This window comes from Anolis carolinensis, chromosome 2 (genome assembly GCF_035594765.1).
Source record: "Anolis carolinensis isolate JA03-04 chromosome 2, rAnoCar3.1.pri, whole genome shotgun sequence".
Lineage (NCBI taxonomy): Eukaryota > Metazoa > Chordata > Lepidosauria > Squamata > Dactyloidae > Anolis > Anolis carolinensis.
In genome coordinates this window covers 29,742,480-29,755,487 of record NC_085842.1, presented here as the reverse complement: position 1 = coordinate 29,755,487, position 13,008 = coordinate 29,742,480, and the positions used below count along the sequence as shown (strand labels likewise).

Here is a 13,008-nt window from a genome sequence, read left to right as displayed (position 1 = left end):
GTGAAGGCCCTCCTGGCCACCGCTGACACCTCAACTTCAAGCATCAGCGCAGACTCCAGGAGGACCCCCAGATCGTGGACTTGCATCCTTGGGGGGAGTTTATTTATTTATTTTGTGTCAAAAGCATTGCATAATAAATACATTTAAAACTGATAAAATAAAGGGATCACAAGCTAAATAGTTTTAGGCCAAAAACGGGCAACAGCGACTGCATTGTCTGTAGCTTTAAACTTTTCCTCTGTCCATGAGGCAGGACACTGTGGGCAAGCATACATATGCAGAGTTGCTTGTTCTGCTCCACAGTCACACAAGGTGGAGGATTCCTCCAGGTAGTGCCATCTTGCCAGGTTATCTTTTGATCTGCCCACTCCACTTCTGAGTCTGTTCAGGAACTTGCAAGTTGCCCATTCTTGGTTTGCCCCTGGAGGAAGACCCTCATGGGGGGACATCCAGTTGAAATTGCCTGGTTTAGCTGCCCAGGGGGATACTCTTGTTGTTGCTGAGTATTGAACTACTTTTTCTGTCAAATTTGTTGTATAACATGATGTTTTGGTGCTTAATTTGTAAAATCATAACCTAATTTGATGTTTAATTTTTATTTATTTACAGTATTTATATTCTGTATTTACAATATTTATATTAATAGGCTTTTCCTTAATCCCTCCTTATTATCCAAGATATTCACTTATCCAAGGTTCTGCCAGCCCATTTAGCTTGGATAAGTGAGACTCTACTGTATATTTACTCAGAGCAGCTTACAAATTATATGTACATACAGTATATTATATTATTAGCATAGCACAATATTAGCATTATATATTACTATATAATACCCTGGTGGCGAAGTGTGTTAAAGCACTGAGCTGCTGAACTTGCGGACCAAAAGGTCCCAGGTTCAAATCCCGGGATCGGAATGAGTGCCCACTGTTAGCCCCAGCTCCTGCCAACCTAGCAGTTCGAAAACATGCAAATGTGAGTAGATCAATAGGTATCATTCTGGCGGGAAGATAATGGCGCTCATGCAGTCATGCCAGCCACATGATCTTGGAGGTGTCTACGGACAACGCCGGCTCTTTGGCTTAGAAATGGTGATGAGCACCAACCCCCAGAGTCGGTCACGACTGGACTTAACGTCAGGGGAAACCATTACCTTTACTAAGCATAGCACAATATTAGCATTATATATTACTATATTGTACTATATCACTATACTGTAATATTATTACATCTATATATATAAAAGGCCTAGGATAAAACAACAAAACTACACATCCCAGAAACACTAAACTTGGCAGCACAACCCCTCATCCATGCCTCTACGTTCATACAACAAAAAGAAAAGAAAAATTAAGTCCTAATTAGAGGGAGGGGAATAATTGTTTTTATCCAATTGCTGCCAGTTAGAAGGCTAAGCTCCGCCCACTTGGTCTCCTAGCAACCCACTCAGCCCAGGGGACAGGCAGAGTTAGGCCTCACTTTAGGCCTCTTCCACACTGCCTATAAAATACAGATTATCTGATTTGAACTGGATTATATGGCAGTGTAGACTCAAGGCCCTTCCACACAGCTATGTAACCCATTTATAATGGACTTAATGTCAGGTGAAAACCTTTACCCTTTACTACCAATTCCTCAGTACTTTATTTCCCATACCACCAATACTTCGCCACAGCAACGCTTGGCCGGGCACAGCTAGTGTAATATAATGTCCCAGTTTCCTTACACCCACTCCAACATTTTTCATTATAGTTTCTATTCATAACATTTAGCATTCCCGGTGTTAAAATACCACTTCCAAATTAATTTGTAACAGTTTTATTTTATTCTAATTGACATGCTTTTTTAATTGTCTTACAATGCTTTCCATGCACCATCCCTGGCGTTGAAATCGACTTCAATGCAGCTCCTCTTGCAGTAACCACACAGCACCGATAGGTGGCGCGAGAGACACACAGACGTCTTCGTGGCTCAGAACACAGCAGGGAAGCGCGGCAAGGAAAGAGTCTCCGAATGGCTATGAGGCAAGAGGGGGCGGGGCCATATACGTCACTACGAGGAGCCTCGCACTCCCCCTCGGGCCACTCTCTTCACGCAGGAGGTGACGTGTTTTGAAACGTCAGATCTGGAGAACCGGGGCGTGGCTATCTGGAGCTTCAGAAGAGAGGAGGCGGTAAAGGGGCGTGGCTTGGGAAAGAAGGCGTGGCTTCAATGATAGTTTTTGAACTTGAGGGGGAGAGGGGCGGGGCTTGCATAGGAAGGGCGCGCGGGGTATGGGCGGGACAGGCGGTTGCCATGGGTTCGCTTCCGGCGCTGCCGGGCGGAAGTGGCTGGAATTCTGGCGCTGGTTGACGGTCAGTTGAAGCGAGGAGGGGGAAAGGGAAGGAGTTTCGCCGAGCCTCGCTTGGAGGAGAAAGATGGAGGATAGATGAGTCTGAGGAGGAAAGCGGGGATGGAGCAAGCGCAGCCCTTCTGTGGCCCCTGCTATGTTTATTATTCTTATTCCACCTAATAAAGCTTGCAGTATGCTGAGCAAAGGAAGAGGCCCCTGAGGAGGTGAAGTAAACAGGAATGGGGAAAGGCCGTTGGGAGAGATAGGTAAACAGAGCACGCTTAGAATATGCTACATGTTGGTCCCTCTAGCCCAGTATTGCCTTAATACTGACTGGAAGCAAATCATTCGTAGTGTTGATGTAGTTGTAGATATATTTGCACCTCTCTGTCTGTATGTTTGTGTATATACAGTAGACCAGGCACAGGCAAACCTGGGCCCTCTGGGTGTTTTGGACTTCAACTCCCACCATTCCTAACAGCGTCAGACCCCTTCCTTTCCCCCCTCAGCTACACAGCTAAGGGGGAAAAGGAAGGGGCCTGACGCTGTTAGGAATGGTGGGAGTTGAAGTCCAAAACACCTGGAGGGCCCAAGCTTGCCCATGCCTTCAGTAAACCCTCAATTAACCGGCACTCATGTGGTTGGATAGATTCCTAATAAATTAATTTCTGGTACTATAAGGTAGCAGAAGCTCTAGATTGACATGACATTAATATTGAGATACGAGTAATGAAAGGCAAACCTAATCTCACACAGTTTTACAGTATAAACCAGGTTAAGTGCAATGAATATGGAACACGGCAAAGAGTTGGAAGCAGTTTTAATTATAATAATTTTAAGGTAATCTCAGTTTATAAGTGAGATGGTTTTAGTCATGTTTAATTTTTGTGTTATTGTACTTAAATTAGTGTATAAGTGTTGATATGTTTTACTTATATGTATTGATATGTCAATGCATCAAATGGTTGCTGGATGTTCGCTGCTTAGAGTCCCTTGGCTAGGGAGAGAGGGCAGGATATAAAACAGTGTGTATATATATGTATGTATGTGTGTATATATATATATATATAAAATAATCAAAACTGGATTTACTATATTGTACAAATTGATATTATTTTTATTTAAAATATTATTTTATTGAGTTCCGGTTAACTGAGAGTCTACAGAGACCCTACTGTATATATGTATGTATTTTTGGGAAGAGAGGTGTGTGACAAGTGCTTCATCCTTTCGTCTTCATGCAGGATAAATTGTTTTTATAGAGCAGTGGTTCTCAATCTGTGGGTCCTCAGGTGTTTTGGCCGTCAACTCCCAGAAATCCTAACAACTGGTAAACTGGCTGAGATTTCTGGGAGCCGTAGGCCAAAATACCTGGGGACCCACAGGTTGAGAACCACTGTTGTAGAGTAAATATTGTTTGGTTCTCTATTAGGGTTAGCAGTGTGTGAACACTTAATCCTTTTTGGGATAGTTGATGTAGATATATATGTGTGTGTGTATGTTTGTGTTTGTGTGTGATATATATCTATTTTTGGGAAAGGGAGGTAACTGACAAGTAGCTCATTCTTCTGCCTTCATACCGAGGAGCTTGCATTATAGATTTAATATTGGCTGGATCTTTATTTAGGTTAACACACCTGTGGAGTATGTGAACACTTGATGCACTTCGTGCTGGTTGATGTAATTTTATATTTATTTGCTTCTCTCACGGTGTATCTTTGGGAAGGGGGTGGAGTGACAGGTACTTCATCCTCCTCTTGCCTTCCTGCAGGAGGAGCTTTTGTTTTAGAGTAAAAATGGTTTGGTGTTCTTTATTTAGGTTAGCACACCTGTAGAGCTTGTGAAAACTTGATGCTCTTTGAAATGGGTAGGAATTGTCTATAATGGCTGCTAGTGTTTGTGTGAAGTAGTAGTGTTGTTTAAAAGAAATTTCTAAATGTAATTTCTAATGCAGATAATATTCGCAACAGTGATCGAGGCCATGTGGGGATGACTTGCTTGCAAATTGGGAGGGACTTCCTAATCCAGATTTACATGCTATGCAGGAACAACTGAGACCGGAACAACTGTAGGTGCCATGTAGTATCTCCGTTCCTGTCAAGATGGTATACAGCCAGGAGAAGACATATGTTTCCTTGAGATATTGCTTGAAGGAACCACTTCATTGACTGATGTGCAGCTGGACTACAGAACAGTTGTCTGAGGAGCACAACGATGCTAATGGCAATGGAGTATTATAGCCTGTATTTTTTCTTGAGCAACCTTGATGGCTGGTGGTGAAGGGTAGACATCCCTTCTGTGAGATGGAAAATTCTGCAAGAGCCATAAAGACATGATGGAAATTATCCTAGGATCAGAAGGCCAAGCTGCTATTCTTAATAGTAGCGGCAGGAGCTAAAGGAATCTCCACCCATCACTTCGTGGTGTAACAAGATTTGCATAAAGCATTTAAAGAAAAAGAAAAAAAGAAAGATTCTGGGTTAACCTCTTGTGCTGATTCTTCCAAGTGGGATCTTTGAAGGGGGAGGGGGGTACCAAGAGACCCCCCTCCCCCAGAAGACATCTTTAGGTTGGCTGCTGAACATCTGTGGAGAGGTGATGCCTATCAGGTGAGAACTGTTACTTTGTGATGGGATTTAATATACTGGAGATGTTAACATTTGTTACACATTGGAATATTTTTTATTGTAGGCTTTGAGTTTTCCAGTATTATGCAAGTATGAAACAAGTGGACTGAAACCCATATTTCTAATCACAATAGTAAAGTCTCCTGAAGGTGGGCAGGACCTGTAAATATGAGGTATGTTCATCTCTGTGGTGTGCACTTACAGTTCTCCCTAGTATTTTATTTACTTTCTATTACAAAAATGTAAGTTAGATAGATTTGTGTGTGCCTGTTTGGTTTTCATTATTTTTTTCTTAGGGATGATCTGCAATAAACTTGATAAATACCATCATCTCAATACTGAATTTTCTTGCCAAAGGAAGGGTCTGAATGCTTGATCTGTGCAGTCCTTGTTACCAGTTGTATGCAGTAATTCAGGGTCCGGGGACCTCTGTAAGCTTTAGATATGAGACTCATAAGGCCCATAAAAAGCCAAAAACAAATAACAATATGGACAGGCTTGAATGAGTGTATTGAACTGTGATGTGTGTTTCTGAAAAAAAAAATCACTTGTGTAGTTAGCATGACTGGTAAAGTATGTTGGATATACTGTATTGATGATGCTTTAGGATGTAGTAGTTTTGGCTATGATTTGCAGTGATTATGTCAAGTAGTTTAATTTAGGGTAAAAATGAGGTCCTCTTAGTGTGGCCTTTCCATTGGGGGTGTGTGTAATTTTATTTGAAGTGATCTCTTCCATTTTCTAGTGTAGTATCAGTAATACAATGATTGACATTAAATCTACTTGATGGAGTAGGTTAATTTTCAATGCAGTTCATATTTTTGGTACAATTTCTACAGTATCATTTCCCTACTAGACAATGTAGGATGGGAGGCAAAGATATAGCACTTTGTCTAAAGACACCAGTCGATCAATCTAGGACCTGAGATTGGGTAGAAGGGCTTAGAGATCACAATTCAGACACATAATTTACCATTCTCATCATGTTGTTTCAGATATAAGTCAGTTTGAGACTACATACATTCATAAGTGTTTGTAGGCTTTGGCTATTTCTTTAGAATTGATAGGAACCAGGAGCTCAGTTCTTTGGTGTCTTATTAAAACAATAGTCCTTATTTCTCACTTGCCTCTCCCCATGGATTGAGGCAGAGGAAATCAAAATCTTAAATACAACATGACTGTCATTAAAAACTCAACACATAGACAATTAAAATATCTTTAAAACAATTGGCACTCAATTTAGAAATCATAATTCAAAATTCATCTGGATAAACCTGGCAAAAACAGATAGGTCTTTATTGCTATTTTACATTCAGGCAGTAAATTTTGCTGCCGAATCTCTTCCAGCTAGTCATTCCACAATCTGGGGGTGGCTGAAGAAAAAGTTCCTTGGTGACCATCGCCATCCTACTCTTGTCCAACTGCAGTAAAATCAGAAGACTCAGGTGTACAGGGCAGATAATTTGGGAGGTAATCTTATTGTAACTAGTATGTTTTCTTTGCATGCATTATTGTGCCCTATTATTTGTGTCAGCTGCAGTGCTTGCCATCTACATTCTTGAGTTAATACTTTAAAATCTTGGAGTCATAGCTTTGCACTGTAAGAAGGATAGTCCAAGTAATAGCCAGCCTGCTAATGCATATTATATGTTGCAGTCCGTCGGATCGGAAGACACTGAGTTGTGTCATCGTTTCAGACTGCTATATGTGTTAGACTGTTATATAGCAGTCTGAAACGATGACACAACTCAGTGTCTTCAGATCCGACAGACTGCAACATATAATATGCACTAGCAGGCTGGCTGTTACTTGGACTATCCTTCTTACAGTGCAAAGCTATGACTGCATAAAGTGGTCAGTGTAGATGGATATAACCTATTGTTCAGATTCACCATTTCCCTCTCTACTAGGAAACAATAAGATTTACTATTATGTGCTTTCATGTCAACTCCAACTTATAGCTACCTTATCCTAAGGTTTTCCTGACAAGATTTGTGCTGAGGGGGTTGCCATCGCCTTCCTCTGAGGCTAAGAGGGTGAAAATTGACTAAGGCCACCTAGTGAATTTCCATTACTGATCAGGATTTGGACCCTGGTCTCATAGAATCCTAGTTCAATATGTAAGCTACTGGAATGTATTGGTATCATAATCATAGGCTATCATTCATGGCCAAGTATGATTGCCTTTCAAGTGTAGGGTCTTGGCAGGGAGTCTGTAGGTGACTGTAGGCTTTTTGTATGCTTCTGTAAAGGAGTTTATGGAGTGGCTTGTAGTTCGTCTTATGAATGATCACAGACTACATTATCATCAGCATATTGGAGTTCTATAACAGACCATGTTATGATCTTGGTTTTGGCTTTCAGTCTACTGAGGTTAAATACCTTGCCATCTGTCCAATAGATGATTTCCACACCGGTAGGAAGCTTCCCATCAACAAGTTGCAGTATCATAGCTTGAAGATGGAAAATAAAGTTGGAACAATAACAGATCCCTGTTTGAAACCTGATTCCATCTTAAATGGGTTACTTTGGGAGCCATTGCTGTTCCAAGACTGCTACCATCATATTATCATGGAGGAGCCGCAACTATGACCCACCTCGAAGCTTAAGATCGTCGGATGAGGCCCTGCTCGCGGTCCCGTCAGCCTCACAGGTGCGGCTGGCGGGGACGAGAGACAGGACCTTTTCAGTAGTGGCTCCCCGCCTATGGAACGCCCTCCCCATTGAAATCAGGCAGGCTCCCTCCCTCCTATCCTTCCGTAGGAAGGTAAAAACTTGGTTGTGGGGCCAGGCTTTCGAATAAGAATCAGCAGCATTAATTACTATTATGTATGCTGGAAGTCAATTGACAGACCCAGTCTTTTAAACTTGTACATGCCTATCTATATTTTATAAATGCATTTTATGAATGTTATATGTAAGTTAATTTTTTAACTGATTTATAGTGTATTGTGCTGTTTTTATATGTCTGTTTTATTGTAAGCCACCCTGAGTCCCCTGTTGGGTGAGAAGGGTGGGATATAAATATTGTAATAATAAACTAGTCTTGATGTTTCTTATTTTGGTATCCAGTGGTTTCTACACAAGCTGTGATGATAGAGGTCTTCAGTTTAATCCAATGTTCCTCAACATTTTCAGGGTGTTCTATGGGTAGATGATCCTTAAGTCTTGTTTGGAGAAGGGCTCTTTAGAGGGCTGTTGAAGAGCTTGGGTGTTCATTTTATGTCTTATCTTTCTCTCGTGGAGTCTGCATTTGGGGGTGATCTTGATGGCCATCTGGCACATATAATTATGTAGTTTAAGAGGTTCCAATGCTTGGACCGAGGGTGGTTTCATAATGTCTTTTTCTGGTGGAAGAGCATGTTGGTGATGACAAGGTTGTGTTTCACACATTTGGTAAGAAGTAGGATGCCATTTAGGTTGCTGTTTTCAACCCCATCTTTTCCTCCATGTATCAACATTGGTTCTTAATAGGATCCAGTTCGGTGCATCACAGTGTTTACACTATATATGTAATAAACTGTGCAGCTTGTTTTGTGTAAATTTTTAATGAGGTCAGTGATTCTGATGCGGCTTCAGTGATGCTTGGTTAAGCTTGTAGTACAGGCAAGCTGTTCCAACCACACCCTGTTATTGAGTACCTCCACCAGCTGCTTGCTATGAATACTGGACGCCATCCATCTCTGTTTACCTGAAATAATTACTGTGCTTCTGTTTACATAATCATTAACTGCTGAGATGGAGCAAGAGCCCCAATTATGGCCTGCTTTTCTCTCAAATCAGTTAAGCTTGTTATGGCTTTAAGTTAATTAGAGGGAGGTATTTAAATTTCAGACATTGCCATGATAATGCCATGTTTTTGGGCAATAGTGCTGGAGAGTTATCCCCCCCCCCCCCCCAATTTGGCTGAGTGTGGTTTTGGGTGACTTATCAATATGCCCAGCTTCTGTGTGAAGACAGGACCAGATCTGACTATACAAAAGAGGGATTCTCCCTTTGTGAGCCATATCTGATAGTTGTCTTATAGTTGTTGCCATGACAGCAGTTAATTCCAATTTTGTTAGTGTGCCACTCCAAATCAAGCAAAACTCTAGTTAAGTTTTGTCAAGATCATTTAGCAACTGATGGCTTAACAGCATCACTTGTTCCTTTATCTGTAGGCAGTGCCATCTGTTCATAGTGCAATGGTAGGTCCTTTGGAATTGACCCAGAGAAAAACTAATGAAGAAATAGAACCAAATCTTAAAGACTCAACGGGGAATTCCACAGAATAAGGGAGTCAGTTTTACGCCCTGGACCTTTTGAGGACTGCGTTGAGTTCCCTAAGCCAAAAGTTGCCAAAAACCATACAAGCAGAAAATATACACGTGTTTGATTTTGATAAAAGGAGATTTTTTAAAGAGCCGAACAGTGTGGGAAGGAGCAGTTAAGTGTCTTATATTTAAAAGATGAATTGTCACTTTTGGAGATTTTTGGGAAAGGTAATTCTTCCATTCTCAGAAAAAAGTCTGGGGGATTTGAAGAAGTCAGGAGTTTCAAGCAGTCTTGAGGGCAACCTCTGTCTCAAAGATTCAGCTCAGTTAACTTGCTTGATTTGAAATGAGGGTAAATTTGTTTGATATTAGACTAAGGGCAGAAAGAAGGAAAAGATAGCCTTTGCATTCAAAAGTATTTGTACTTCTGTAATGGGGCTCCTGTTACAACTAAAGAACTGCACATTTTAGGGCCTTTCTCTTTTCATTTATGTGCTGTCCGGTTACTTTCCACTCTCAATCTTCACAAATATGTGTTTTGTGCTTGAAGGCAAATTAAAATATATTTGTGTTTGCATGTATACATTCTACAGTGTCGTAGCCCTGGAAAGAGGTTCTCAGTATATGACAGTCTGTTTTAAGCCTAGTATTATTAGCTTGTCATAAGTATGTCAGAAATGTCTTGCTGGTTTATCTGATCCAGCATTCTGTTTGCAGCAGGTATCAGTTGTTTGTGAGAAGACAAAAGCAGGTGATCAAGGTTTGATTTGCATCCTTTATTTACATTTAAACAACCTGTCATCAGAGCTCTGCTGCTCCATCCATAGTGTTTCCAATTAGTTTTTGTGGCTAATAATTATAGATAAGAAATGTCTTCCCTAAAATAGAGTTAGACTTATTTAAAAGACATGCTATCTATTTGAGGTCACACAATCTGAGGACATTGGATTCAAAATTCAGCTGAGTCTGATTTGTATCTCTGGATAATCAGAATACATTTTGGGGAAGACCCTTTTTCATTAGCGTGAAATATTGAACGTTGCATTTATTTTTTGGCAGATTGATCTCAAACATTTTGAGAGGCTTGGTCTCTGGCAGAGAACACTTATCTCTAGGGGTGCACCTGCACTGTAGAATAAAGGCAGCTTGACATCACTTTAACTGCCATTTATTTATTTATTTATCGTGTCAGAATTGAAAATACAGTTATATTGTGAAAAAAACCACAAACAAAGTGAAACACTTGGCATTATACTAAATTTCCTTTGACCAGAAGCTGGCCACTTTGAGTGCCTCTGGTGTTGCTGTAAGGAGGTCCTCCATTGTGCATGTGGCAGGGCTCAGACTGCATTGGAGTAAGTGATCTGTGGTTTGCTCTTCTCCGCACCCACATTTTGTGGACTCCACTTTGTAGCCCCATTTCTTAAGATAATCTCTGCATTTCATAGTACCAGAGCACAGTCTGTTCAGCACCTTCCAAGCCACCAAGTCTTCTGTGTGCCCAGGGGGGAGTTTCTCATCTGATTGAGATTCCAGGTTTTAGCCTGCCACTTTTGGACTCTCGTTTGCTGAGGTGTTCCTGAAAGTATCTCTGTAGATCTTAGAAAGCTATCTCTTGATTTAAGGCATTGCTGTGCTGGATGATATCCGAACAGAATATGGGCCGAAGATGTCAATGCCTTGGTTCTTTCATTACTGGCTGCTATTTCCTGATGGATATTAAGTGGTGCAATGCCAGCTAAACAGCATTGATTTCTCCAGTGGTGTAAGGCATGATGACACGATCAAGCTTCAGCATAGATAAAACTTTCTGTCCTTTTTTGCAGTGGCTGATCATTTGTGTAAATGTTAAACATTGATTGAGCAAGCACGCTCCCCTGTTCTTCTGTTTTCACTATGGCTCAATGCTGTAAAATCCTGAATCATAGCATTTCTATATGAGCTCCCATAAAGAATAAAAATGAACAATAGAGGTCTTTTCTTTCCTCAAATGCTGCTGAGCCTATGATAATTCTGACTGCTGGACACTCATGTTGCATCCTTTGCTTAAAAAAGAGAGAAAGAACACAGATGCTAAGTACATAGGAGAATGAACAGTCTTTGTTCTTGCCCTCCTAACCCTTAAAAATGGCTTTTGGATAAGGGTGATGTGTTTGCGGCATGTTCAGAGGGGCTGAATGCTTTCTTATCTGCCTGGAGCATATTAGGTCTCTTGTGTTCTGTGTCTTTCTGACTGCCTACTGTGACAGTTGCCTTGCAAATGCTTTGCCTGAAAGGTGGCTTGGAGCAAGGTGGCTGTTCAGCTGAGAGGGAGAGATTTGATCCATATTTGGTACTTGGATTCATGAAATCCGTTCATGTGTTTCCTCCAAATTGAATGTGTGAAATTGAACTATCCAGTTTTCCCCAGCCTTCTCCAATTAAGAACCATAGCCTTAGGGAGCACCACAAACTGGATGCATTTGCACTCACAGCAGAAAGCTTTCATTGTGTTAGTGTGAGTACTATACTACGAATGCCATTACTTTCCCCATGTGATGCCTCTGTGCATGTTTATAATATTGCACATGGGCACAGTAATAACACAAACTACTCTCCTAGATCTTTCTTACTTTGCAGCCTCTAATTGTGTTGGTCATCAAAGCCCATACATTTCTGTCCGTTTAGCAGCACTAGACCTGGTGTGTGTTTGCTTCATGTTGTGTCCTGGTTTTGGCTCAGAAATGCCAGCAGAAGTGGGGTTATGCAGCTTAATTTGGGAAGAGGTCTGGGAAGAGATTTTAAAAATCAAACTATGAAGGGATGGCATGGAATAAGTGCATATCCCTGATTGTAGCAGCCCCAGACAATTTGGAGACCTTACTCCTAACCCTGATGTCATAAAATGGGATTCCAGTCTCTCATGGACATCATTTTAAATATGGAACATTTAACATTTTTCACTGATTGGCATACTGTTTGTAATCCAAATAAAGTAGAATTTTGGGCATATCTGCTTTTGTTGCAAATGAGCTTCTGGCTTCAGTGAAAACAATCTACAATAAAAATTTATCAGCTAAAGACTGCATTTTAATTACTATGCGTGATCACATGACTGAGTGCTACTTGCAGGTGGCTCAGGAACCCTTAGTTGCTGATGTCATACTTCAGCAGATGATCCTGAACAGAATGTGAACATCCTGCCTTTTTTGCTTTTTAATTTTTTAAAAAGACATTTCCTTTCCTGGCAATGTACAGAGAAACTGTAAAATGAATGGGTTTGAACTCTGTATTTCATTATGAAGTCTTTTTATATTTTTTATTGCAACCTTTCTTCTTGAACTTTTGAATTTAAAATGTGTGAATTTTAAAAATGTGCCAAGTATGCATGCATGTATAAATGCTGAGGCGCAAAGCTAGGTTTTAATGAGGGAAAATTGCTACATGGCAAAAAAAAATCTGCATTTCATGATTTTCCAATATATAGGTGGTTTTCCTATGACATGTCTTGAATTTTTGTAATTGTCTATGTGTCTTATACCTCATTTGTTAAGAGTTTAAAATAAAGGTTATCCTAATATATCAACCCAGTCATTGGCCAATCACACCTATTTTTGACATTAGCTCCCAATTGTTAGAAGTCTGTCGTGGAAGGAGGTAAAAATTGAAACCTTTCTTGTGTTATGTTTTTGATTGGCAATACCATGCATTAATACTCATTTGACTTCTATTTAAACCTTTAATATATATTTTTGTGTGCAGCAGAGGTGCTTTCAGACTGACTTGCACCAGTTCATTGAGTATACATTTAAATTGTCAT

The 13,008-nt window shown here is 40.5% G+C and overlaps 1 protein-coding gene across 11 annotated transcripts in view; it reads left to right on the top strand.

Moving 5' to 3' along the window:
* The first annotated feature begins 2,258 nt into the window (after positions 1–2,258).
* mgat1 (alpha-1,3-mannosyl-glycoprotein 2-beta-N-acetylglucosaminyltransferase) overlaps positions 2,259–13,008 on the top strand; it is a 48,782-nt gene continuing 38,032 nt past the window's right edge. For 2 of the 11 annotated variants that reach the window (XM_062969554.1, XM_062969550.1), the window contains exons 1-4: positions 2,358–2,595; positions 4,284–4,938; positions 5,021–5,129; positions 6,304–6,426. The gene's annotated coding sequence lies outside the window, so the exon portion shown is untranslated. Of the gene's footprint in view, positions 2,596–4,283; positions 4,939–5,020; positions 5,130–6,303; positions 6,427–13,008 lie in introns of all 11 variants that reach the window. The other 9 variants (XM_062969551.1, XM_062969553.1, XM_062969560.1 and 6 more) reach the window with 8 other exon arrangements.